General features: G+C 45.3%; 1 protein-coding gene across 4 annotated transcripts in view; it reads left to right on the top strand.

Annotated features, from left to right (window-relative positions):
* Positions 1-624: 624 nt before the first annotated feature.
* Positions 625-25,999, top strand: part of MICAL2 (microtubule associated monooxygenase, calponin and LIM domain containing 2) — an 812,711-nt gene continuing 787,336 nt past the window's right edge. For 2 of the 4 annotated variants that reach the window (XM_085648193.1, XM_085648195.1), the window contains exon 1: positions 625-1,050. The gene's annotated coding sequence lies outside the window, so the exon portion shown is untranslated. The remainder of the gene's footprint in view (positions 1,051-25,999) is intronic. The other 2 variants (XM_085648194.1, XM_085648196.1) reach the window with 1 other exon arrangement.

Consider the following 25,999-nt stretch of genomic DNA (forward strand, 5'->3'; position numbering starts at 1 on the left):
GGTAAACAGAACTCAGTAGATCAACAGGTACCACCGGGAGAGAGTAGATAGAGTGACTGACACTATCAAAGAACAAACTATGCAATAGCCCATCAGCGGGCCGAGATGGGCTCGACTGAGTGGACAGGCTAACATCAGTCAGGTGACCGAGAAAGAGCAGGCAAAGGCTCCGCCGGAGATAGGATTAACACAGGCAATTAATTCCCTGGCACTCCACTTCAAAACGGATAGACAGACCCACTGACATAACAGCAGAAAAATGAGGGGCGTACAAGCTATCAGAAAACAGGCATCTTGCAGTTCTCAGTTGCTGGAACACCTGAAACGAGGCCGTCTGACACTTTATGGGTGAGCTGACACGCCGTCAGTCCACCAGAGACCCAAAGGCGTGTATGAGGGCACTCCGTGAGAGCGCAGACAGACCACGGCCGGGTGCTGCAAGAGAGGAGTAGTCTCGCTGCTGCCTCGGAGCGCTCAGACTGACTCTCAACGAGACCAGGCACCTCTAGGTCGCTGACAACAGTCTGACAGCCCAGCAGCGAGGTATCAGCAGGCCCGGCGTAGGGCGGGCCCTGGCGAGTGTCGAGCACGCCCGGCTCCTGATTGGCCCCGCCCCTCCTGCCTGGGCTCGGCACAGTGGAGTTTGGACGGCCCGGGACAGAGTGCAATGTGCGCTGAGCCTCCAGCCCCGGGATCCAGGAGAAAGCGCGTGTCCAGGGGACTGGAAGAGGTGACAGCACCCCCGGGGACGGGACATGCGTGGAGCCCCCATGCCGAACCCCTCTGAAGCCACAGGTGTGTGCTGACTGGTGAGAAGAGCTTCTACCGGGTGTTAGCTATAGCTGCTGTCAGCCTGCGAGCAGGAAGCGCTTCCCGTGCCCTGCCTGTTGCGTCCTCCGTACTGACGGGTGTGACCCGCGTCGTCTGTGGTTTGGTATCCCATGAGCAGCAGCTGGACGGGGAACACTCGCCATTATTCTTGTCGTTGATGGGGACTGTCCATTCCCACCTGCGGAGCGGCGCATTTGGAGCTACGATTGCTAATTGCAGGTGACTGCTTAGCCTGCTGACGCGCTGTGTGATCTTTGGTGGTTTGGTTTAGAGCCTTATCTATAGTTATCGGAAAGAGAGAAACTTTCAGAAACCTAATTAGTGCGTCAGTGTGTGCATGCTATATAAAGTAATTCATTCAGTTGAGGGCAGGGGTTTAAGTGGGCCGGGTCTTGCCGATGCTCAGCGCCGACAGTTCTAAAAGGCAGGTGCCGAGACGGATCCCTGTCGGGCTCTCCATTTTTGCCCTCACCCTCCGGATGAAACAAATACATCTTTATTCTACAGCAGTGCCACCCTTCACTGTCCGACGTAACTTCAAAGAGACTCGTTATTGTTCTTTCACCGTCTCATCATTTCAGAACTGAAGCTTTTTCAATAATATGCAACGAAGCCATAGTTGTTGCATATTTATCTTATGCACCTAACAATCATTAACAAAGCCAATAGGCCTGGCTTTTTGTATGTGTTATGTTACCTGTTGTATTATGTGTCTGGATGCAATGACGGAAGCAGCAAAATACCAGTCGGGCGGCACACTATGCAAAGCACAGATTTTTAGCTCAAGTGTCTTTAAGCCACGCCCTTAATTACATCGACCACGACCCTTTGAGAGACACCCCCCCCCCACCCCCCAGTTTGTTCATCCCACTTAAAGTTCTGGTTGAGGGAACTGCCCCCACCTTTCCCCTAGTTTTCCGATCTGCATTTATGAGCTGACTGCCTCATGTTATGTGTATGTAAACCTAATATTTCTGCCTGGATTAGTTATCATCGTTACTTGTGCCCCCTGTTCTCCTCTGTCCCAAACAGTAGATATCAACTTGTAGGGTATGAATGTGCTTTTGGTATTTTTCCTAGTTCTGTGACAGGTGTTCTCCTGGTGCATTGGCTGCTGGGGTACTTGCTGTTTCCTAGATGTTATTTTTTCTTAGGTTCAGTGTATTGCACATAGATTGGTACTGTGCGTGTTTTTCGTGTCCGGTGTTCTCTTGAATTTCACTTTGGATGCATTTTTTTCTCTATTTAGTGTCTTATAGAATTGTTGGTGATAGTTCTTAGTTTTCTATATTCTCTGTGTGGCTTTTGAGTTGCCTCTTGGTGTAATTCGTAAACTCAGGGTGACCTGTTTATTTGGGATATGGCATTTGCATCTTCTTATCCAATTGGCAGGTGTTATTGTCTCTCTTTCCTGCAACCTTCGTGTGTTACTTGTTGCAAGACCTGCCCTTTTGCTCTTAGGAAAATCAGGGGCCAATGAGCAGGATCCGTTGTGGGTTCTATCATTCCCCATTGTGTGTCCCAAGGTCGCGGGTACTGATACACAACTGGGTGTTGGTTCTCCAGAACTTTAGGAAGTCAAAGATTACTCTATGAACTTGGCACAAGCATGATGCACGAAAAACACTCAAACTCGATGTCCTGTCAGTTTTCGCTTTCAAGAAGAATAGTTTTATTCATTTACAAGTAGATCAAATAACAAGATAGACAAAAAAAATACATTAGCGCTTGCTGAGGCTGACATACACGCCCACGTAAGTCGTAGCCTTTACACACTAGACAATTGATGTACACAACGTGTACCCTTTGGCCAATTTTAATCCATGAAGAGAGAGGTTTGGGTGCTACCTGCAGCTTTCAAAGAACCTAAGGTTTACTATCTTTTATGTCTGTCTAGCAAGTAAAATTATTTTTGTTTATTTAGGATTCCTAGTGCTAAACCCCAAAAAACCTCGAAGACCAACAGAAGAACGTAAAACAAAAGCATAGTTAGCTTTGCTTAACACAACAAAACCACCCTGCACCCGGCACTTGCTGATAGAAAATATGTGATTTTGGCCCCATGAAGTGGTGGGTAGTGTTTCTGTGCTCTCAGCTCTAGTGGAATAGGGTTCCAGAGGCTGGGAACTGGAAAGCAGAAAAAGCGAGCTCCTCTGTGTGCCCTCTTAATATGATTGACACAGGGCCACATTAAGACCTTTATAGGCCCTCAGCACTTTAAATATTTTGGTGCCCCCATATATACAAACAACTGTTTGCATGGTGAAATGACCGGATCCAGAGCATCCGTACACTGCATTGTAGTGACAATACAATAAGTGAGGACTGGAGACTCAGATGAACCCTGTGATCACATCAACTCATATCAAGAACATGTCAAAGTCAATATGACCTAACATCTAATGTCACAGTAGGAAATATATAAAAAGGTTCTGATGATACCCCATATTAAGTGGGGAGTGACATATAGAACAACCCTGTGAACAATACTCATTTAGATCGAGACGGTGCAGTGGTATTTCACTGACATCAGTGCAAAATAGAGACTTATGCATTCGCCTAGAAGAGAGGCCTGATAAAATGCTGACGTTACCTCAGCTCTAGTGATCTATCGAGCAGTGGTTCCTTAATGATATTCCCTCTGATGTAGATTATATTCCCCAATCACTTGCCTAAAATTTGTAAATCTTGATGGTCCTGAAGAAGGGTGGTCATAACTTGGCTAATACCACTGAAATGTGCGTTGACCTGTCTTTGTATACACCCAGCCCACAACTTGACCACAAAGACTTAGACATCTTTGTCCCTTGTATGACCATCATGTGTATGTGTTCTTGGGTGGGTTTGACAGAGTGGATGGCATGAGCGATTTAGTGTGGATGCGAGAGGTGAGTACGAGTGTGTGGTGAATTTACAGGGGTTCGACAGAGAAAATCGTATTTTTTTGTGTAAAATGTTTGACATTTGCCCACCCATGAAATGAATAACATATATGTAAAAAAAAAAGGAAAGATGGAAGAAATCATGAATATAATGTATGGCTTTTAACTTTTTTTTTATACAAACAATGAAATAAATGTTAAAATATAAATAAAAATGTTTTGATAAAGTAACAATTATTGCATACATCATGTCTCAGATTGAATGTTTATAACCCATTGGAGCTGATTTAGCCCTAAAAGAAAGAAATATAGGTCAGTTGGGAGGTTTTGAGAGTTTGTTTGGTTCTTGTTGTCCCACTTTCCTCCCAGACCTACAGTTGAATAATCAGAGGGGGTTCCCCTTTTTTAGGGTTGACAGCTGCTTTCTGAACACAAGGAGCAGGCTAGGTTATAGGTATTTAACTCTTTGGAGATTTTTTTTATTTCTCCCAGTACAGGTGTCAGACAGAGAAATGCAATGTGCACACATTTTGTGGTAGTTTTGGGTGCAGAGTGGGACAATTCAGTGTCCTTGTGTATGAATGGCTGAGTTTCACGCAAAAGTCCTCCCAAAAAATAGCAAAACCCCAAGATTTACTTTCTGAACAGGTCCTCTTTCAAATACCAAAGAGATAATTCAGGGTGCCACAGGCAAGGTCAGACAGTTGTTGTGTCCAGTTAAAAGAGCTGGTGGTGGTCCGCTAGATGAGTCTGCTAGATGTTGCGCTGGGTATTGATGTTGAGGGGGGAGATCGGTTAAGCACCCAAGTAGTTTCACTTTCTCAAAGTGGGCATTTTGCGGAAATGGATTTAGAACCATAGAGGTGCCCCCCAGAGGCATCTCTGGTTCCAGGACTTGTATTACAGTGATGTAGCTGCAACCAAATTCAGGCTGAGGGGAAATCCTCCGCATGACTCTGGTCCTCTAAAGTGACACAACAGAACCACCAAACTTATGGTGGGATTGCAGGATTTGAGGAAAGTGAGGACTCAGTTTCTCAGTCCTGGAAAGGATCCCACCACTCCATGACCCTTGGGTTTAGTTCTGGATTTTTGTCTGTTCTGGTCGACTGGGATAGAAAGGTCAATGTGGTTTCCTTGGTGCTTTGGGTCCCCAAATACATTCTCGATGAGGAGTCGGTCAGCTCGGCCTAGTTGCGATCCTCCTGGCTGAGTAGTAGCTTATCACCTCAGGCGTGACAGGTGACCGCCCAGTTCCCTCTTCATTTGGGTCACAGATACTGGGTTTATCATGTTCCTAAATTTTGTTTATAGTCCTTGATGAAGCACAACAGCAGCAACAGATCCCCGTTCCTCATAAACTTCACTTCGGGCTCGTGCTTATAACTTCCTCAAAAGAAAACCAGATAGAATATGAGTAACTTGCTTGCAGAGGCCAGAATTTATCCTACCCTGGGGACACTGACAGAAAGGCAATGCTAACTAAGGTGCAAATTGTGTTCAAAGTGTCCAGCTTTCCTTCAGTAAGAAGGGAGTACCCTTTCTTGCGTCGCCATGTTAATCCTCAGTTTTCTGTACGTAGTAACATACAGTCTGTTTCATACACACCAAGGCATTGTTCTCCTCGATTTCTAAATTATGGACTGTACAAGAAAAAAAGAAGTATGTAAGGCTTTATTCCTCTCCAGCCCACCTGACACTCTTATTACCTGTCCAGTAAGACCAAGGATAAAGGACATGCAGGTTGTCACATGCCGAGAGGATTGGTTTACTCTTTTGGAAACCACCAACTTATGCAGACCCTTATACTGTCCTCACGGGGCGCTAGCCACCTGAAAGCTACTTTGAAGTCCACCTCCAGTTACCACACAGCAGCATGTACAATAACACTCCACGTGCTCGCTAGGGATGGCAAGCACCCTGGTTTTGTAGGCGCTGTTTATATTTTTCATAGGGAGAGCTGTGTGCAGCCTCCTCGCCAAGCGTGCATTATACTCCTTAATTGGCTGCGCAAAGCGGCACTTACTTCACAGACTAGAATTGAAGCCTGGAGCCACCCTTACCATTGGGTGAGAGTACACTGGGTCACTGCTTAACCCGTAGGGTCTGGGCTCTTCTGTTGATTGCCAAGTAAATCAGGAGGGACCTCCAATCCATATGTAGGTTATCGAGTCCAGTGGCAAGCGGTCATTAAGAAGGACGCACAGTGCAGAGCAGCGGGCTTTTTCCAAGTCGTGCTAGGACTTCACTTCTTTACTGTATGGATTGGCTATTAGATTATTGAACATCTTCATTTACTAGTTGCATGGCTCTTAATATTTTCAATATGTTTATGGCCCTCTTGAAATTGCTATTGTATTTTCCATTGCCCATTTTTATATGTTCAGTATGTGACAAACTGTTTTTAGTGTGGTTTTATATATTCACTGTTTCATTGAACTTGCTGGAGTTATTTCCCAAGTGTTCTGTTCACACAGTGTGTTCACGTGGACTGTCCTTGACTCCTTTGGTGTCTCTATATCCCATCTGTCTTCTTGAGCCGGCCCTTGACATTTTCTAGGTATTCTGTGTGCTTGTTGTGCTAAATTTTCGACTGACCCTGTGTGTGTTTTGATATGTTAACTGGTTGTTTAAACGTGCATAAATTATTTTCCGGGTATTTTATGTGCGCAGCGTGGTACATGTTGATTTGACCTTGGTATTTTTTTTAATTTTTATTGTCTAATTGAAGCTGCTAATTTTTATTCGAAGAGAGGTCTGTGTGTTTCATATGGACTGCCATTTGGTGTGTTTTTGGATATTCGCTGTCCGCTTCAATTGGCTGGTGTTATTATCTTTGTTCTCTGTGTGCACAGTATGTATACATATTTACAGACCTTTGTTGCGTTCTTGTACATTACCTGTCTGGTTGAACTGACTGGCCTTGTTTTCTAAGTTTTATTTGAGTGTTACATGCCTACACTCCATTGGTGAGGTTTTTTGTAAATATGCAGGGACGGGTGTAACTATTTTCTTTGTATTTTGTGTGTTACATGTGGAATTCAACACCTTGGTGTATTTCTGCATAGTCAGCTCCTTCTTGCATGCTGTCTCGGTATTTTTAGGTTCTCTGGTTCTTTCGCTGGGGTTGGGTTTCACAGATGTCACTGGAGAACTAACACCAGAGAAATCACTAAATAATGTAGCCGGGAGCGCCTCATCTGCCCGCTGGCGGCTGCTCGCACTTTCTGACGCCCTCAGCTGGGCTGGTGCATGTGCTCCCCATTAGCAGCTCTGTTTACCGGCAGAGTTGTGGCTCAGCTATCAAAGGACACTTTGTGGTGCATTGACTCTTTGTACTGTACAGACCGGGCGTGTATAGGGTGACATGAAGTCAAATTCTTGACAGGACTGTAAAAATAAAATCAGGACAAAGGGCAAACTTAAGGACAAAAAGTCAAATTTATGCCCACATCCAAGGAGAGGCCACACCCCTCTACTTTTTCAGGGCATTTATTTACTATTTTCTGCATAGCACTGTTTATTCACTATGGTATTAATATGATTGCCTCTAGGTATGTTACATCCAGGTTGTACATCATGCCCTCGTTCACTAGTAAATTAATACCCTTGAGCACGGTGACAAGGGCATCACCCCTATCCAGGTTTACCTAAACTTTCTTGGTGAGAAAGCAACAGTTTGATTGTTTGTAACCATTTTAAAACCTATTGCAAGCAGTTTGGGAAGCATTAAAGTAAGTGGCCGTATGCTAGCTTAGACAAATTGAACAAAAACATCTGACTCATCTCGACCTCCAGCCAATGTTAAACCTAAAAAAAATGAATGAGGCAGAGCAGATGGTGTGGGTGACAGTCTCACATCCAATGTCGGGATGTGATGTGCCCACAACCTGTCTGTAGTCTCACAGCACTAGACTGTGCTCATGGGACTCTACATTTAGCTCAGAATTGGGAGTACAGAAGAGAAGACAAATTGAATTGAAGAGCAGGATGAAATCGAGATCCGATGGGAGATGGGATTGATCCTGAAGCCTGGCTCTGCTCGAGGTCGTGTTGGAACCTCGTCCTCGATCCCATAATGAACCAAGCTGTCATGTGACTTCTGCTTGCCTCCTTCCCTCCACCCAGGATATAGCATTAGGGACAGGGCTGCTGGTTTTGGAACTAAGAAGCATGGTTTGAGTCTCAGCAATGGCTCAATATCCTGTGGTTCTGGGCAAACCACTTACTCTCTCCATGCCTATAACCAATTAATGTGGTTCTCTGGGGAAGGAGACACCCTGACAAGATGTCTTTTTAGCGGTCTGCCCCTCCCTCCAGAGTGGAACACTGGAGATTTCTTCCCTTGCACTTCGCTGGGGACTCTCAGTTGTGGAAATGGCTTCTGTACCATAGTTGAGATGCTACAATTGCGGACAAATGCTGTCCTTTAAAATATCAGTCATGAACAATGGACTTCAGGGCTAATTTACGGGTAGTCCATGAAAATTACAGATTGTCACCCTAGGCGTGTAAGTGATCAGCTACCTGCTGACCTAACAGCCACTGACTGACTGAGCATGCAGAAAACCCTGTTTTTGTCCTAACTTTGTGTCCCTGGTGGACCTTCTAGGTACAAACAGCTTATGCTGGAGCCTCTTGCTGCCGCATCGTCGAGATAGTTCCAGCGAAGTCCTGTCGCATTTTGACTCGGCTATTGTATTGAAATGCATCTAGCGCTTCATACGCAAAACTCTTTAACAGACTGTAGCATGCTGCACACCGGCAGAGAGCGTGGTATGCAGAGTGTGTTATTTTGTTTGGTCCCATGTGCAGTGCATTAAGTGGAATGAAAAAATCGGAGCTAAAAATCAGTGATTAGCATAGTGTGCCACCCGACTGGTTCTTTGCTGCTTCTATCATTGCACCCAGATATATAATACAAGTAACATTACAACTAGAATAAGGCAGGACTGTTGGACAGCCGCGGTCCGTGCAGGTAACATCGGTGGGCGGTGGGCCCGGTAAAGGGGGATTTCGAGGGATGATGCAGTGGAAAAATTAAATACATAATGAATTTTCCCTCTGCATCGTCCCTCGAAATGCCCCTTTACATGGCCCCACCGCCCCACCGCTGTTATCTGCATGGACTGTGACTGCTATTGGATTTGTCAATGGTTGTTAGTTGTATAAGATTAATAAGCAGTGACTATGGCTTTGTTGTATATAGTATTGAAAATGGCCCAGTTCTTGTGGGCGAGATTGTGGCTTAATGCTAGAGCTTTGGACTTTGGAGCTCAGGAAGCAGGTTTGAGCCTTGGTGTCGGCTCAACATCCTGTGAGTCAAATAATGAATATGTCCTTGTGTAATTTATAAAACTGCCCAAAAAATCTTCTGAAATGAAGAGACTCTGAAAGAACTGTAAGGAGTCTATTTGAAGTTACATCAATGGCAGTGAAGGGTCTACTGCTCCAGAGTTAAATATTTTTTTTCTCCATCCTGAGGGTGAGGGCAGTAATCGAGAGCCCGATAGGGACCCGTCCCAGCACTTGATTTTTAGAGCTGCCGGTGCTGAGCACCAACAGGACCCAGCCCACTTAAAGCCTTGCCTATGTGGGAAGTGATTTAGCGTCATGTGAGTCACTAGCGAGCGGCTCTTACCCTGTCTAGGGTGCAGCGCCTAGCAGCGTGATGGAGGATGAGGTGTGACGGGTGCACAAAATTTATTTGTATTACATAGTGGTTCCACTTTACTTTAGGCAGCTCCAAAGCCTGGCCAGAGGGGCAACAGCATGTAGTGTGCATTTACTGAAAAAGCGAGGGGTAATCTGAGAACACCCAATAGACCATATGGCAACATCAACAAGGTAAAGATATGGTCAAATGAGTAAAATGATTCCAAAAGGGCGAGACTGGAAGTGCATGAGATGAGTAGTAGCCATGCACCTTTTTAAAGGAAGGGGTACTGCCTAAAGTTGCCCAAATACCCCTCGTGAGCAAGGATGGAAGTTGAAGAGGAATCCCAGTTTGCAACCTTGGCAGAAACTAACCAATCTTTAAATGCCTAGATATAACCTACTCTTGCTAGACTGAGAAAGATAAAATGTTGAGTAGGAGGTCTGTGCCCCAAGACCCTTTTATGCCCCTGACAGCTCCCAGAGGCATCAGATGGTCCAACCCTAAACAGATTGTGGCATAAACTCTAATTTCACTGCCACACTGCAGATGCGAGGTTATAATATGAAGTGCTGGTTGGTTGCTTCCCTGACGGAACAAGAACCAGTCGGCTCATCCTGTGCTACCCTCCTGACCTTAACCACTCCATGCGAGCCCAATACATGTTCTTAGATCCCAGAGCCCCTTGCTCTTACTAGTTTTCACGAGGAGGCATCCTTTTGCCCTCCTAGTATTTCCTTCCACACAACTTACATTTTTATTATCAGTAGGGAATGATATTACAGGGTAAAAGAGTATGCTTTTGGTATTACTGTGGCGCAAACCTAGAACGAAGGCAGCAGAATGGCGTTTAGCAAAAAAGGTAAGCATAAAGTCAACAAGTGGAAATATAGGTAGCTGATTTATAGACGGATGATGTATTGTGATGTGGGGTTCTTTGGAGAGGATATCAGTCCAGATCCAGTGTGCATAGATAGTAAAGGCATACAGCCTTGAGTTTTGTTTTGTACACTTCTTGTTATGCAGTCTGATGGTGTCCTAGCTGTGACCAGAGATGGTGAGCTTGTTTGCAAGATAAGCGGGGGTGCTGATCATGATGGATTTGTAAATAATTCAGTTGGGTTTGAAGATGGTGCAGACCGGTAAGGGGAGCCAATCGCGTACCATCAGAATAGAAGTAATGTAAGAATATTTCTGCCACCCCTGGCTGAGACATACTGTGGTGTGTAGGATGACCTTAATGGTGCGATTGTGGTCTCTGGGAGGGAAATGAGGAAGGAATTAAAGTCATCTAAATGTTCGAGTAGATGGCTTGAACAGCAGTTCTGATGTCGCTTTCTGGGAGAAGTGGTTTCACTTTCTTCGGAAGAGAGATGACAGGATGTATTTTTTGAGGGTGAGATTGGTGTCCAGGGAGAATGCTAGTGACACTGAATTCAGTGAAAGTAGGAGCTCGAATCTGTCAAGGTTCATGTCATTGAGCCTGGCTTGTATTGTTTCTTGTTCTTGTCAAATAGCACAAATTCTGCCTTGGTTGGGTTGAGCTTCAGGCAGGTGCTGGATATCTTAGTATTGATGGTGAGCAGGCAGTATCTGAGGTACTGAATGCCTGAAGCAGTGGAGACTTTGAAGTAGTTGTGTATCATCAGCATATTAGTGAATCTTGATGATTTTATCTGTAAATAGAGCATCAAGTGGCTCTATATAGAGACTGAAGAGGACGGGGACAGAATGGAACCCTGCAAGTGATGGGCATCTTTTGAGACCTGGAGGTGCCCATGTGAACAAACTGGTATTGGTTGGTCGGGGGGGGGGGGGAGAACCAGTGAAGCACAGTGTAGGTGAATCTCATTCTCCAGGGAGAGTATGAGGGTGGGCTGGGTGACCATGTCGAAGGTAGCTGAGTGGTCCAGCAACATCATGTTGCAGGCTTCATCTTCCTGGTCATTAAATATGATGAAAGGAGACTTAACCTGCTTCCATTGTATTTTGCAAGGCCTGACTATGGCATGGATTTGGTAGGTTTCATGTTTTCAGTATTAACATGCCCTTCTTTGATCTGTAAGACTTGTGAAAAACATTTCTTTATGTCCCCACATGTTAACTTTCATGCTGACCTCCTCTGCCTGGCCTCTTCCCACTCTCCCTGCTGTTCCACACATGTGCTGCTCTTGCTTTTTCCCCAGAGACCTTTGTTTGGTGTCTCATGGTGTATCTTGGTTTCAATTTGAATATTAATTTAAGCAGTAGAATTTAATTTGATATTGCCAATGTGAAAATATAGCTATTTATCTAAAACCCTATGTTTCAACATGAACTATTTGCAGCTGGTATACTGGACTGTCTGGTAGGGTATATCTTCACTTTGCAGGCCTGGTTAAGGATTGGTTATTTTCTCCAAATGCTTCTTACCTAATTTTTAGGAATCAAAAAGAGTTGGTGATATGCCCTACCACCTAACTGTGAAATGGGTTGTTCATTCCCCAAGTATGCTCTTTTTCTACTATCATCCTCTTTAATATAGATTTCTGTGTGTGTTTGTGGGACAGGCATGAGTTTAGACACAGGCCGCCTTTTCTGCACTAAAGTTACAGTATTGGTCAATATATCCAATGCAATGCTTTGGGTTGTAGTTGAGTGTTGTGTGCTTATTTTCCATGCACCTTTGTGAGCAGCAGCAGTTCTCCCATAGGGTATGCTGCCCCTCCGATTGTGTGGTATAGTTACTACATTTAAAGAGCGTCTTCAAAGATAAGGTATGTTGCCTGCCAGGGGTGCTAGAAAGGCTAGTTCTTCATGTCATTGGGTCTGACTATCATAGCTGCCACCAGGCCCCCTGTCTTGAGGGTGCCCTTCAGCCTCTCTGACAGTTGCAGCGTGATCGAAATTGTAGACCTGCTCTTGTTCCATGTCCAGTGCAACGACACGTCCTAGAATTTAAAGCCCTGTTGGATACAAAGCCAGGAATGACTGATGCAGGTTTCCTCCCACCCCATAACTCCCCCCCCCCGGCTTCCATGGGACATTTCACTATTTAGAAATGTCACCTTGCTTTTCACATCTGGTTTTCTCCCACGTCATGCGCTGTTTGACAGGACTGTCAAGTACGGGCCATGCCCTATAGTCGATTGAACTTCAGCTAACAAATAAAACTGTACACTTATTCCAGCGCTGTGAAGTTACCGCGAGGAGGTATGTAGCGGCACATACAACTCCTAAGGTTGGAGATGCTAGAATGACGTCTGGAGAAGCAAGAATGAATTTTTCCCCCGTAATTACCCAATTTAACCCTTTTTCCATTGGCCATATCAAGCAGTAAGCACTCTTATGCCTACTGTTGTGGTTTTATTGCCAGGATCAGAAATGTATCTCTTAGCTAGGTTTTAAGGAGGTCCCTCTGAACCGACTAATAACAGTGAGAAAGTCCAGGGAATTTGTTTTGCTCGGCACCTTAGAAACCGGAACTAAAATTACCCCGGGATGTAATGACAGACATGTCCTGGTAATTATCCAGAATGCCTCTGACTGATTATAGCTGAGCGTGCTAGGAAATGGCAGGCAGTAGCTATGTTATCTGCAATCACTTCCTAGTTTCATGCCCAGTAATGTTAACACCACATCACCATTTCTGCTGAATTCATCGATTATTTCCTTGATATTGCCGAAAAGTCGCACGGGCTGGGATGTTGCTTTAAGCCACCTGCATGGCTTGGTAGATGGATTTCAAAACAATACAGCCGCTGACATCTTGCAAAACCGAGAGACTCACTTCCGTTTTCACAGCACAGATGTTTTGTGTCGCGAGCCACTTTCAGCGGAAGGACGAGGAGCCGCAGAGGGGAAGGACAGCCGAATTTGTGGCCACCTAGGCAGACAGACTCCCTGTTTGAGCACATGGCACAATGACACGAAGTGCTGGAGGCCGCCTGGAAAGAAACAATCGCTCTGTAGTTAGCTGACGCAGAACAGTTTCTTTATTTCTGTGATTATAGAAAGCACCCCAATCCGCTTATAGCCCTCAAGGGCACCTGGCTGCAAGTGGTATTAAATGTTTTTTTGTTACCTTTTCTCAAGTTTTTTTAATTTCACATTAGATTTCTGCTTACTCTGGTGAAACACGTTGACAGTTTATCTTTCTTTAACAGAAAGTGCGATTTTGTCCTCTACACGTATTGTTGCTCTTCAATAGTGAAGGAAAAGCCCTGGACAGCCCAAGGGTTATGTTACAATAAAGCATCCACTACGTAGAAGTTGAAGTTGAAGAATTTTGTAAAGCGCTCTGATACCAAGCGGTTTCCTGGTGCTGAAAAACAAAGACTATCTCAGACAAGGTGGAAAGCAACTACAACGGATAAGCCATGGAGAATAAATGGAATTTGAGAGCTTATAGGTGGGGATGGATCTAATGGCAAAAGGGAGTGCGTTCCAAAACAGGGGGGCGAGAATTGAAAATCTCGAGCCGCCGAGTTTTTTCCTGCGGTAGCGAGGAACGCTAAGAAGAAGCTGGGTAGAAGAGCGGAGGTGTCTGCCCGGGACATAGGCGCTGATCTTTGATCTAATGAAGTCAGGAGCTGTACCAGCCAGTGACATAAAGATCGGCTTGGACATAGGGTAGGAATCGACACTTCCTGTATCGAGGAAACATAACACTGCACTATTCAGTGTTATAGTCCGGCCCTGATTCGTTGGAGTCCTTGACGCATCACTATGGGGTGCATTTTGGTTTTTCTCCAACAAAAGTAACCACTTATTAGGGTGCTGTAAGAGTGGTAAGTGCTGTAGTAGGTGCTATCACTACCAGTAAGTGTGTGAACTTCTTTCGTTTGGTCCTGATGAATTGCGGTTAAACTAACCAATGCAAGAAACATGTTGACCTTTTGAGCGCCACCTAACTACCTTACTGCAGGGGGGCGCTCCTTTTTGGTTTTAGTCAAGAGTGGGACCCTGCCTATTAAACTTTTGTTATTTTGGGCCCCGACTACTTGTTTTAAAAAAATTTCATTGGAGCACACTACACTTAGGGCCCTCACCCGCATTACACCAACCGGCATAAAAGGAATGAAGATCTCCATCAAAAGGCCCCGATAAGGGCGCCGATCGGGGATTGCAGCGCCGCCCTGATTCGGAGCAGACCTGATGATGAAGCATGACATCTAGCTGGCTGGATGTGTGAGGGTCTTTTTCCTGAAGGAGGAAGTTTCTCCTGACTTCATTGACTTACAGATCATTGTAGGCCTCTTTTTGTCTAACCACACTCTTTAGGAACAGCATACATCTTTATACTTAGATAAAGATCAGGCATCCCATCTTGAATAAGGAACGTTCCAGGATGGGAAGCCAATGGAGAGTCTTTAGGAGGGGGGTAATGTGCTGGAATTTCGGAAGGCCGTAAATGAGACGGGCAGCCTGATATTGGATAAGCTGCATACGGCGACGTTCGTACGCAGGGATATCAACATACATGGCGTTGCCATAATCTAGGCGGGATAGAATCATAGCTAGAACGATGAGTTTGAGGGCTTCCACTGAGAAAAAACGAGAAATTTTGCGAATGATTCTGAGGGACAGGAAACAGGATGAGACCACAGAGCTAATCTGAGCACGCATGGAGAGGTCTTGGCAGATTTTGATACCCAGAGTTTTAACAGATGTGGAGGGGAGAGGGGGGGACCAAGAGTAGTGGGCCAGAAAGCAGGGGTCCAGGGGTTAGAAAGTCCACCAATGAGCACCAACTCCGTCTTGTCGGGGTTAAGTTTTGAAATTTTATGGTAGCCGGAGCCGTCCTTAGGTGAGGCTTTTATAACCAATGATGCCATGATATATAGTGTGGAGGTCCCTTCAGAAAATGGTGGTCAAAGGCACTGCCATCTCGTCCAGCATGCCTTTTCTATAAAAACAAAAGGCAGACTCCATGAAATTGTGGCATTTAAAGAGCCCCAGTTTGTCTTCGGCCTCCCAGTGGGCAGGGATGTTGGTGACATGTACACATGCTCTTTTTGTTTAAAGAACCACGTGTGTTGTGGAGAGGTGGGAGTTTTATTTCTCTTGCATCCCTTTTTGTTGTGAAGAGCCAGGAGAGAGGAATGTTGTGCCTGAACTGGCAATGTGAGAGCGCTGTGTTGCAATTAAGACCCAATAGATGACACAAAGTGTTGTGTCCCTGACCAAGTAGAGGGCTGGCAGACTGATTCTAAACACTGCCTCGCGCACAGACGCCCTCCATACCTAACTTCTTGTGCCTTCCCTGTGCTAATCCCCTGTGGATTTCCACTCTGCCTGTGAGCCCTAAATGCACTAGTCTACCTAGATGTGGATGCGTGATCTCCCGCACGTTTTGATGTTCACTAACCCTCCACAGAGAACAGATTAAAGGATTCACTAACCTACCAGGCAGGTATTGTGAACCTTCTACATAAGACCACTCCTATTCATTCCCATCATCATAATATACTACTCAGCGCTACCGCGTACCTCGTAGGTCGCAGCATGCCACATTCCGCGGCGGGACAGGAAGAACTTGATGATGAAGCATGCCACCAAGGGGCAACACATTCCGCTGCGGGACAAGAAGAACTTGATGATGAAGCATGCCACCAAGGGACAACCCTGGTGGATGAGGGTTATTTAAAAAAAACTAAAGGGTTTTCTCACCATTCTGCGGAGGGTTAGTTTACGTCAAAACAGACGGGACTTCAATTGTTTGTTCTAATTTGATGAGTAGGATGCCTGGCCCTCTCGTTGAGTTTCTTCTTAGACCCTCCTGTTTTTTGATATATGCGTGCCTTCCACCACATAGGGTCTATCTCCTCCTGAGGTGTTCGGTAAAACCTAACAGCACCCACAGATAAGCGTAATGTAATTGCTCCTCAAATTGAAAAAGCAATGAGTGTGTGTAGACACAAAAAATGAGTAACTCCATTCCCCTCCCCCTTATATTACCTAGGAGCGCAGTAATACAATTGCACTCTGTGCTTGAGTCCTGCTTTGCACTTGTGTACATATATGTCTGGCGATAGCATTCAAAGTATGCAGTGTCTATAGACTGTAGAAGGAGTTATTGCAGATCTAAAACAGTGGATGGTGTTTGAACTAGGAGCCCTAAAAAATAAAAAAGTTCTGTCCACTTCCTAAGCTCACTTGAGACACACCAGACCCCCTCTTCAGAACTCTGCTTTGCTAAATTTACACAAGTACCACTACCACTGGCACAGACGTCGCTCATACTTAAGCCTGTCTACATGCTCATTTGTGGTACAGGTGGATTTTCTTTTTTTCGGCTTTGGTTGCGGGCAGGTAGATTTTTTCATTTTCCCTCTTTGCCACCATGCCACTGTAATCTGAAGCATTTTACTCTCATGTTTGACAATTCTATGAATACCCACTCAATTTAGTAGAATCTGTGACAACTCGTCTTTCTTGCACACACTCGTACCCTAAAAGAGCATCCACCCTAAGCTACCCACAGAGGTCATCATGCAAGGCCTCCTCTGTGAATGGCTCAAGAGCTTCGCCTAGGTCAGAGTGTGGCATCCACATTCTGTAAAATGTGTTATTTTCCACGACACCAGACCTTCACCATCTGCGTTGGCTTTGAGACGTTTCCACCTGCAGTTTTAGCTGACCACAATAGCCTATATATCTCTCCGGGGATCGGTGAATGTCCCTTTGTATTCTGGACCTAGTTGATAGACAGTCTCGTTGGACAACATGTCACCCAGGTCGTTGGAGCAGCAGTGCTCGCCGTAATGAAGGACCTCCTTACCACCGATGGTGGACAGGTCTCAGCTAGTGCACTGTCCTTGGAGACGGCTTGCCACCCAGAGGAGACCCACTGCTCCGGGATTGTCCACCTGACCAGGGCTCTCCAGAAGTGTCTTTTTTTTTTTTTTTTATTTGACTGCTCTGTCTTTATGGTTTTATTCTGTACATAAATACCACCGAATTTATGATTGGCCTTCATTTTGGGTTGTACAATATTTTGATACTCCACAAATTTATATTAACCCATTTCAAGCAAAAATTCAAGATACTTTATTCTGAACGTTTTCTTTCAGTTATTTTGGGTATGTGTAATACTGGTCACTCCTCTGTCATCTAAAAATGTCACGGACATGCGGCAGCTCTCTCTGAATAGAACAAATCGCTGAGCCTGAAGTTCACGGGCTGGGTTTTTTTTTGCTTGCAGGCTCGGTAACGTATAGATGGCGCTTTGCAGTGCCGTAGGCCCCACTAGGGTTTTCGTCACTCAGATAAAAGCCGATGGCATTTTTCCATTGATTGAGGTGACTGCAGCTGCTGAGAGTTTATTTGTGTAGCCAAACCTCCATGCTTTTATTGGCTTCAGATAATACGGGTGTAAAACACAATCTTTGTCGGGGATTGCGCTTTAATTTTCTGATCAAAGGCGGAATGGAATTTATATGTCCCACAAAAAACGGGCTTCCTTTCAGGCTGCGCAGTCATAATGCACACACAGCTCATAGAGACATATGTAAACAATGGTGAATTGATAACACTTTGTTAAGCAGCTCAAAAATCCGGAAACAGCATGTGCGTGCAATTCGAGTACTAACTCGCGGCACTTGGTTTGCGTGACTTTCCTGTCCCTTGCGCGCCGAGCTCGACGTACTTTGCAACCTATACCAGAAGCCAGATCGGAAGTGACGTCATTTGCTTATTTTCTTTCAAGTGGACTCGTGTCATTTGTGGCCAGTACGTGGCACAGATGTCGATGTGGCGTGTGGTCATGGAGCAGCGTTTGTTAATGCTCTGTGCAAATGTGGAGAACGTAGTCTTCGAGCCAACTATTGCATTTAAACTCACGCACAGCTCCCAAGATTTCAAATTGCCATGTGTGACATTTTCATAATTTCAATGTAATTATGAGTGACATTTCAACGACAATGTGTAACGCTTTCTCGCGAACAAAATCAAGCAATAAAGAGGAGGAAAACATATAAATAACACCCATTGAAGCTTCTGGGACTGGGTGTGGGCTTCTGTTTTTTTTCAAGTAGCCTACATGGTTTAGGTTTGCTGGCCTCTGTTCAAATGCTAGTTTTAACGTTACCCTGTTTAACGCATGTGTAATTTTTCGGTTTGGCTTTAAGCTTCCCTCCGTGCCATTCAGGCCACGCCAATCGGTATTGTATACATATGCCTTGCTTCATTTGCAAACAAATAAAAAAACATATAAGCAAGGAGCTCAAACTTTTTCTTAGGAGGCCGTCACTCATGCTGCCGAATGTAGGGGTTCATTAAAACCAAAGCTTATACAATTTAATTCCATGCCATGCTTCCTTCGATCAACCTACACTTCCTGGCTCTTTATCTCACTCTTGTAGGTTATTTTTCATTCCTGCTATCTCCAATTATCGCTATTCCCTTATCTTCCTCTGCCTTCTTCTTTCTCCCTTTCTGTAATTCTCTCCTTCTCTGGACCAAAATGTAGCGGAAGAGCTATAACTCTCTCGCCCCCCTCAAAAATGAATTCCCTCCAGACCAACCACCTGCATAAATTAAGCACTGTATACAGGACAAAGATGAGTCCCAATAGGTGGAAGGCCTCCTCCACTGGTAACTTGCCCAGCCCCGCAGCCACTGTTAGCAGCTGCCTGCCTGCTGCTACTGCACAGGGATGAGCTGCCTTAGCCTAAGTAAAGGACAGCTGGAGCTGTTGGCTGGCCACGGGTGTGAAGTAAAACTAACAGCGGCAGACAACAGCACGCACCCATTTTTTGGGCAAGGCAGCACACACTTGGTCACAGCACGCCAGCAGCCTCGAGCCTGCAGCCCTGATGCCCAGGGCAGAACTTCATGACCGGCACTGGTGGCAGGCTGCAGATCGCGCGGTGCCATTGCAGGGCACAGTCTCAGTTACTCGGAGGCCACGAGGCACAGGGGTTTGTTTACCGTGGCACTGGACCGGGCCGTCTGCCTCCTCAGAGTACAGTCCTGCAACATCACTCCTTCGCAATTGGGGTAGTGAGGGGGGACAGTGGAGTTCATCATTTAAATTTTACTGCAGTCACGCAGCAGTGCGAGGCGTAGCGCTGCCATGGAAACGCTGGCGGCAGCAAGGCGGGTCTCCTTCTTATATTGATACTTTGTAGCAGCCAGCTGCAGTACTAGCTCAGCCAGCCCAGCCCCCAAACCTGCGGAAGCAGTGTGCGCACGCCAACGGCGCACTGCTAGACACCAGCTTTATTGTTGCATTGTATTTATGAAGGCAGGCATTTAGTAGGCAGCGCAAACTGTTTTGACAGTTGAGACACTATGCCTATAATTTGTGAAAGTGCATTTCAATACAGTGATACGGATCACCACAATGAAATGCGTTAGTCTAACGCCTGATACGTGGTACTTGGCAGGACTGAACACGGGAGCGTCTGTTGGAACCAGTGGCGTAACTAAACTTGAGGTGGCCCCCCTTCAAAGCCCCAATGCTCTAGACCCAGTCAGGAGATCTCAGGCCTATCTGTGCACAGCGCTGGAGGGGGCCTGGTGGAGCTTGGCAGCTCCTCTGCACCACGGAGGCTGTGGGGGCTCTTGTTACGCCACTGGGAATGATAGACGGGGCTTTAAAGGAACAGGTGCTGAGTACAGGCACTTCTTTAATTCAAAAGAGAGAGTACCTGCACTTCAGTGGAGATGTGCAATACTTCGCAGAGTAGCGGTCTGGAACTTCTCAGTAGCACATATGTAATCCTTGATAAAACCTGCAGTTCTAAATTTCCATTTCAAGCACCGACTACATGGAAACTCTCAACTATGTAAATAAGATTGATGGAGCAGCGGGTGCAGTTCAGGGTCCTATACATTCTGCGCAGAACACTGCACAACAAAAGTCCATTGTTACAATCCTTTGCCTCTCCATATACTCCTGGTAGGCCACTTAGGTCTCCCTCGGCATAACGGCTGAGTTTCACTAAGATTATTATAACTAGATGGGGAGGTCGCTCAATTGCCTACCTGGCCCCCAAACTGTGGAACACTATACCTATTAAGTGACGCCTTTTGGAACATCGACTCCCTTTTGGTAGGTCACTGAAACCCTGGCTGTTTAGGAACTAGTCCCTCCCTCCCCGTGGTGTTATAGCTAGTGTGGTGTTGGTTCTAGCTCTGGGAGACCTCCGGGTAGCTATTCGCTTCACAAGAACAATAGAATAGGTTTTGCTACAAAGGTCAGAGGGTAGTGTCAGCATATGACTCCATATCCCGCCGGCGCCCCGTTTTCCATCCTGAGTCTTAGTTATCAGGTGTGATAGTTCATTTGAACTAAATCTAAACTGAAAGTCCCAGAATGCACTGGAGTGGCAATGAGAGCCTAGGACTGAAAATTTGATGATCTCATGATATAAAATCATTAGACCGCTTTGGCACAGAACAAATGGGTTTGCAGAAATCTCATAAAATTTCGGTTAGGATTTTGAAACGTGTTGCTGTATAAAACTGACGTTAGATGGTCACATTTTGGACATGCATAAGAAAGACATTATAACGGTGGAAAGATGACCGTGATTCACAATGTGTTATTTTTTTTTCTTTGATGTTGACAATGCTAACCGTGTGGACAACTGAAGACGTTCCGGACCTGACCTGCAGGAGGGGCAAAGTCCAGCTCGTGAAATCTCACATAAAAACCCTAAAACGTTTTTGAGGAAACAAGCCTGAGGTACCATCTGCATGACTACTATTGACGAGCAAGTTCCAAAGTCTCCATTAGGCTGGGGTGACACCGAGGGCATCACTAATTGCTTAAGTAGTGTGGACTTGTGCCCCAGTCACTGATTAACAGGCAGGTGAGGCCTGCCTTTCATAAACTCTTCACATTTGCTACTTGGTTTGGTGTTTACCGTTTTCATTAAGGTGAGATGGATTTACCATTTTCATAAAGGGATCATTGTGTGACCACAGTTTTGCAGAGTGGTTTTTGTAAGCGGAAGGTATTACAAGATGGTCAGTCGATGCCTCTTACCTACTAATAAGTGATGGCCAGCCATACATGTGCCAACTGGATCTTTCACTAGAGCTTATTCAGTGGAAATACTTTTTGATTATACTGATGCCAATGGTCTACAGAAATACCAGTCTCTACTCTTTCTTGGCATGCTGGTTCTCTCTAGTCCTGTACCAGTTAACGGTGTGTGGCCAGTATCTGTGGATGCCGCATTTGTTTATCACTACGGTCCCAGGGCATCCTGTGCAACAGCACTCTAATTGGATAGCTCATTTTCTCTCTTTGTGCTCTTGACTCCTGAATGGTGACAAGCAATCGTGGCTTACTCTACTAGATGGTAAAGGGGTTGGAACTCAGTTGCAGTATTACAAATTACCTTTCTTACAATATGAATGACCAGTTCGAGCAATTACCTTTTTTAAACAACTTGGGATATCATTTAGATGCTGGTTGGTGGCTCCCAGAGCAGAAGTCCTGCTTCTACCCAGCTTGTGACAGGCCATTCTCCCTGTTTAGAAAGAACCATTCCCTTGTCAGTTCATTGCTGATCAAAGTGTTTTCACCAACATCTAATTTTCATCAGAAATGACTGCCCTGCTGGCCGCCATATCATGGAATCCGCTTGACATCCTAGTTGTGTTTTTCAGAAACAACCCACCAAAGCCCTGGTGTGCAGAGTATTGATCTCTGTTGGATCCAGGCAGGGAAATTCTGCATGGTGAAGCTCTCCCTGAGTAGGGCCAGCTTCTGATGCACTGTAGTGGACAGGCTGCCACCAATGACCGCGCACTGGCGGAGGCTCCACCAGCATACTGTTTGCAGTTCCTACCTCAAAACTAGGGACAGAACCAACGGTTTGGTGGGGCAGGAGCCCAGTCAATTTGTTGTAGATCCTGCACTCCATCAAAACCTGGTCTATAATATGTTCCTAAGAAATCACGGCAGTGAAAATAAAACCCAAAAGAGGGTGCTGCCACCTTCTGCCCAAGATCTAAAGCCAAAACAATTCTACAGCCCACGTTGAAAGACTTAAATATCGGTTAAATATTTCAGGCCAAGTTCTGATGAGCTTTGTAAAGTCCTGCAAACCATCTCTTATTATAGTCTTTGTTTGCGTTATCCACGCTACTTTTACAATAAGTGATGTCCTCGGTGTCACATTAGCCTCATGGAAACTTTGGACCTCCTGGTATCTCACGACAATTAACCAAAGGTGCTTAACAAAGATGTCATATAGTACGTGTGGTCCTATGATTTGTAACTGTTCCACAGACAGCTTGGATGAAAGGGGAGAGTCCAGCCTGCTCAGAAGCTGCCAAAAAAGAGTAAACTCCCTCAAAGTTTTTCAGCCCCCAAAGAATCACTGAGAAGTGAACTGGGATTCCCACCCACTGGGCAATGATTGTTAGGGTGCCCAACGGCGAAGTCTCAATGCCTAGTTAATATCAATCCCGGGCTCTGGTGGTAGGTGATGAGGTGGGCTTTTGTCTCAAAAGGCTTGTCACACTGCTTGAATTATAGTGGTACCCATTGAACCTGTAGCAACTACTCGATCAGCCTTTTACCAGTTGGGGCAGGGGTTGACAATGCAACTCTAAACTTGTGGTATCCCTTGAACCAGAAGCGGTAGAGAGATGGCTTATGTGTTTTCGCAGTCGGCATCACCAGTGTGTGAAAGGGACACTTGTAAAGCGTAAGACGATGGATAAATATTCCCTGTATCTTTCCTAAGCTGGAAAGACAGCACAAGATTCTGCGAAGTCAGCAGGAATTCAGGATGAGTTGCTTGGTAACCACTTTCCGAGGTCTTAAAAGCCTCCTATACATCCTTTGCCCTTCTCACAGCACAAATGGTTTGAGTTTAACTTTGACCATCTAGGATGCAACATCCTCATGGTTTCTGGGCAAATTACCTCCAAATTATCCCCCATCCAGGAAAATTCCATTTTTGCATCTTTTATTCCCGGCATCTGTAAAAAGGGGAGGAGGGCAGACACCATTTGGCTAGGGGATGGGATTTTCAGCAGAGGCCTGCAAAACCGCCCAGGCCAGGTCTTTCCTTTGCTAAGTGATAGCACTATACAGGAAGAAAGGTCATTCAGAGCAGGTGCTGGAATTGAGACTGGCAGGATGTTGATATTTCTTCTACGCTCCACCCAGACATCTGCAGGAGCTCTGAGGGGGAGGCCTCAGTAACAACAGGCGTAGAGTGTGAAGTGTGCAGAGGCCAAAGAGAAACTCCTGGGCAACCACCAATGGAGTGAGTAGGCTAGTAGAGCCCAAAACATGTTGACGCATGCACAATGATGCAGCTTTGTTTGTCATTCAACGACATTTGTCCTCCAAATCCTGACCATGGCCCTGTTTCAGAAAGAATGCTTCACTTTGGGGATCATCATCAAACTTATATGGACACTTGAAATTTTGCTTGCTGGTTAATTCACTCATAACTCACCTTTCCTAATTGTGGTAACCATAACATATTTATAGTGAAGGCACTTTTGCATTTAGCACCACTGATCTCACACTCTCCATAATGGCGATCCCTTCTCTGCTACCCCTCTCATCTGCTTACTTGGTTGGTTCAGACTCTGGTTGCATCTCTGTAAATGCTCAAATTGATGGCCTACTCACCCAAGAATGAACAACATGACAGGCTAGGCAACAGTTCCTGTCTCTCAGGTCAGGATGTTTACCTCTTGCAGCATCTCTACGACAGCAAAGTAAGACCACAAATATAATGTATTTGCGGTATGTGGTTTCCATAGGAATCCATTAGGAAATTACCAGATTTGAAATCTATATTCAGTACTCTGACACCATAAGAGTGAAGATCGACGCTTGTTTTCCACTGTTGTGAGATATTCAAGGGAAGGTCCCACCTCCCATTCTTTTGTCGAAGGCTGCAGGTGGGGCCCAGTGGCACTCATTTTTGGTTATTGGCACGCATTATTCCGCAACAGACTTTGATCCAGAGCAATAGAGAGAATACCACTAAAGGGGGAAGAAGGTGGACGAGTAGGAAGGGAAAGACAATGGCTGAGAGAGAAATCAGGGATTAAAGTGAACCTGCAAGAGTGAGTTAAAGGGTGAGTCTGGTGTTGGATTAGAGGCATGAGGTGGAATAAAGACTATGAAGCCTAGGTATTTGGCACCTCAACATTCAATAGCGCTAGCCACAGGCTTCTGACCTAAATTTTGGGCCCCAGCACTTATACTTTTACAAATTAAGCACTGGGGAGGAGAATGCAATCAACACGTTCACCCCAACTCCTTGTAAAGTGGGGACTCCTTGCTACCACGCTTATAGGGACTGTTTCCTGTGCTAATGAACGTCTCTTACAGAGCCTAAGTTATGATATATTGTACATTGAGTCTGAGTCACTATGTGCTAGACGTGTTGTTGGAACACTTGTGATGGAAGGATGGAGATCCGTTTCCGGACGTCACTTTCCCCTGCAGTGCTCTACCTTCTGGTTTATGGAGTCCTATGGATACCACTGCTCCCAAATGTCTTTATATAAGGTCTCTCAGCACTGGTTTGTAGATTTAACGCAGCTGTAGAGGCTTCATATATTGATGACTTATTTTAACGTTGACTGTTGTTTCGGTCATTATGTTAAGACTGAGCCCTGTGATGTGTGGGCAAGAGAATTGACCTATTCCAGCACGGCTTCACAAATATAGTGGTGTCTACACAAAAATGACATGCAGTGTAGAAATAGTAGAAAAAGTCAGTGGACATGTGAGAAAGGCTACAATAAAATGAAGATGGCCACAAAAATTGGTTGAGAACTGAGTAGCTCTTTGATCCCTGTCCATGCTCCTCTGTGCATTATGAGTCACTTCTGTTCTTTCTCACTTTGGGTCTCCCTGTCATGCAGGGATCCGGTGAATCAGAGACGTGCTCCTGAGGTTGGAGTGAAGGGAATGAGACATGGAAAAAGAGTGCTAGTGTATTACACACTGTTGTGTTGTTTCCATTGGAGACTCTTGGATGCCATTGAAGTGACTGATTGTGGTAGCAAGTGTGGCGTCTGCACCGGAGTTGTCTGTCTGAGTCCTTTCCACAGAACACCTCAAACCTTTTATAGTAATTGGTTCCATGCATTTTGTCTAAGATGGAACAAAGGAATAATGTTCGTTTCGTTTGCAGAGCCCGTATTAAAAAAATGACGTGCACATTTATTTTACAAAAGACTGTTGGCAATGACAAGTGTGGCGTGTTTTCCTCCCGAGACAGGCAGATAATCAAAACGGTAAATCTTTAAGACAAAGTCTTAGGTCTCGCTTTTGCTCAGTTAGCTGTGTGTTGTTGACGACCTATTGTCTCCATTGCATTGAAATATATACGTATAGTGGGCGTTGGTCTTTTCTGTCATATCTCCTTGCTTCTTATTCATTGACTTCCCGCACTATTCTTTCTCTTTCCTGCCTCTGGTACAGTTCTTCTTATGTGTGAATTGGATGACTTGCGGTGCTTGCATTCAGGAAACTATATTTTCCTTTTTCTTCTAGCTCTTTATGGCAGTCCATGCGTTTTCTTGCTCTCTCCCTCGTGTGCTGCTTCCCCTCAAACTTAACTCCTGTTCTCCCTGTAGCTGCCCCGGTGTATTTCATTGCTACTATGTTCCTCTTTGTTTAGATTTTTTTAACTTAAAAACACCCTCC

Source organism: Triturus cristatus, chromosome 3_2 (assembly GCF_964204655.1).
Source record: "Triturus cristatus chromosome 3_2, aTriCri1.1, whole genome shotgun sequence".
Taxonomy (NCBI): domain Eukaryota; kingdom Metazoa; phylum Chordata; class Amphibia; order Caudata; family Salamandridae; genus Triturus; species Triturus cristatus.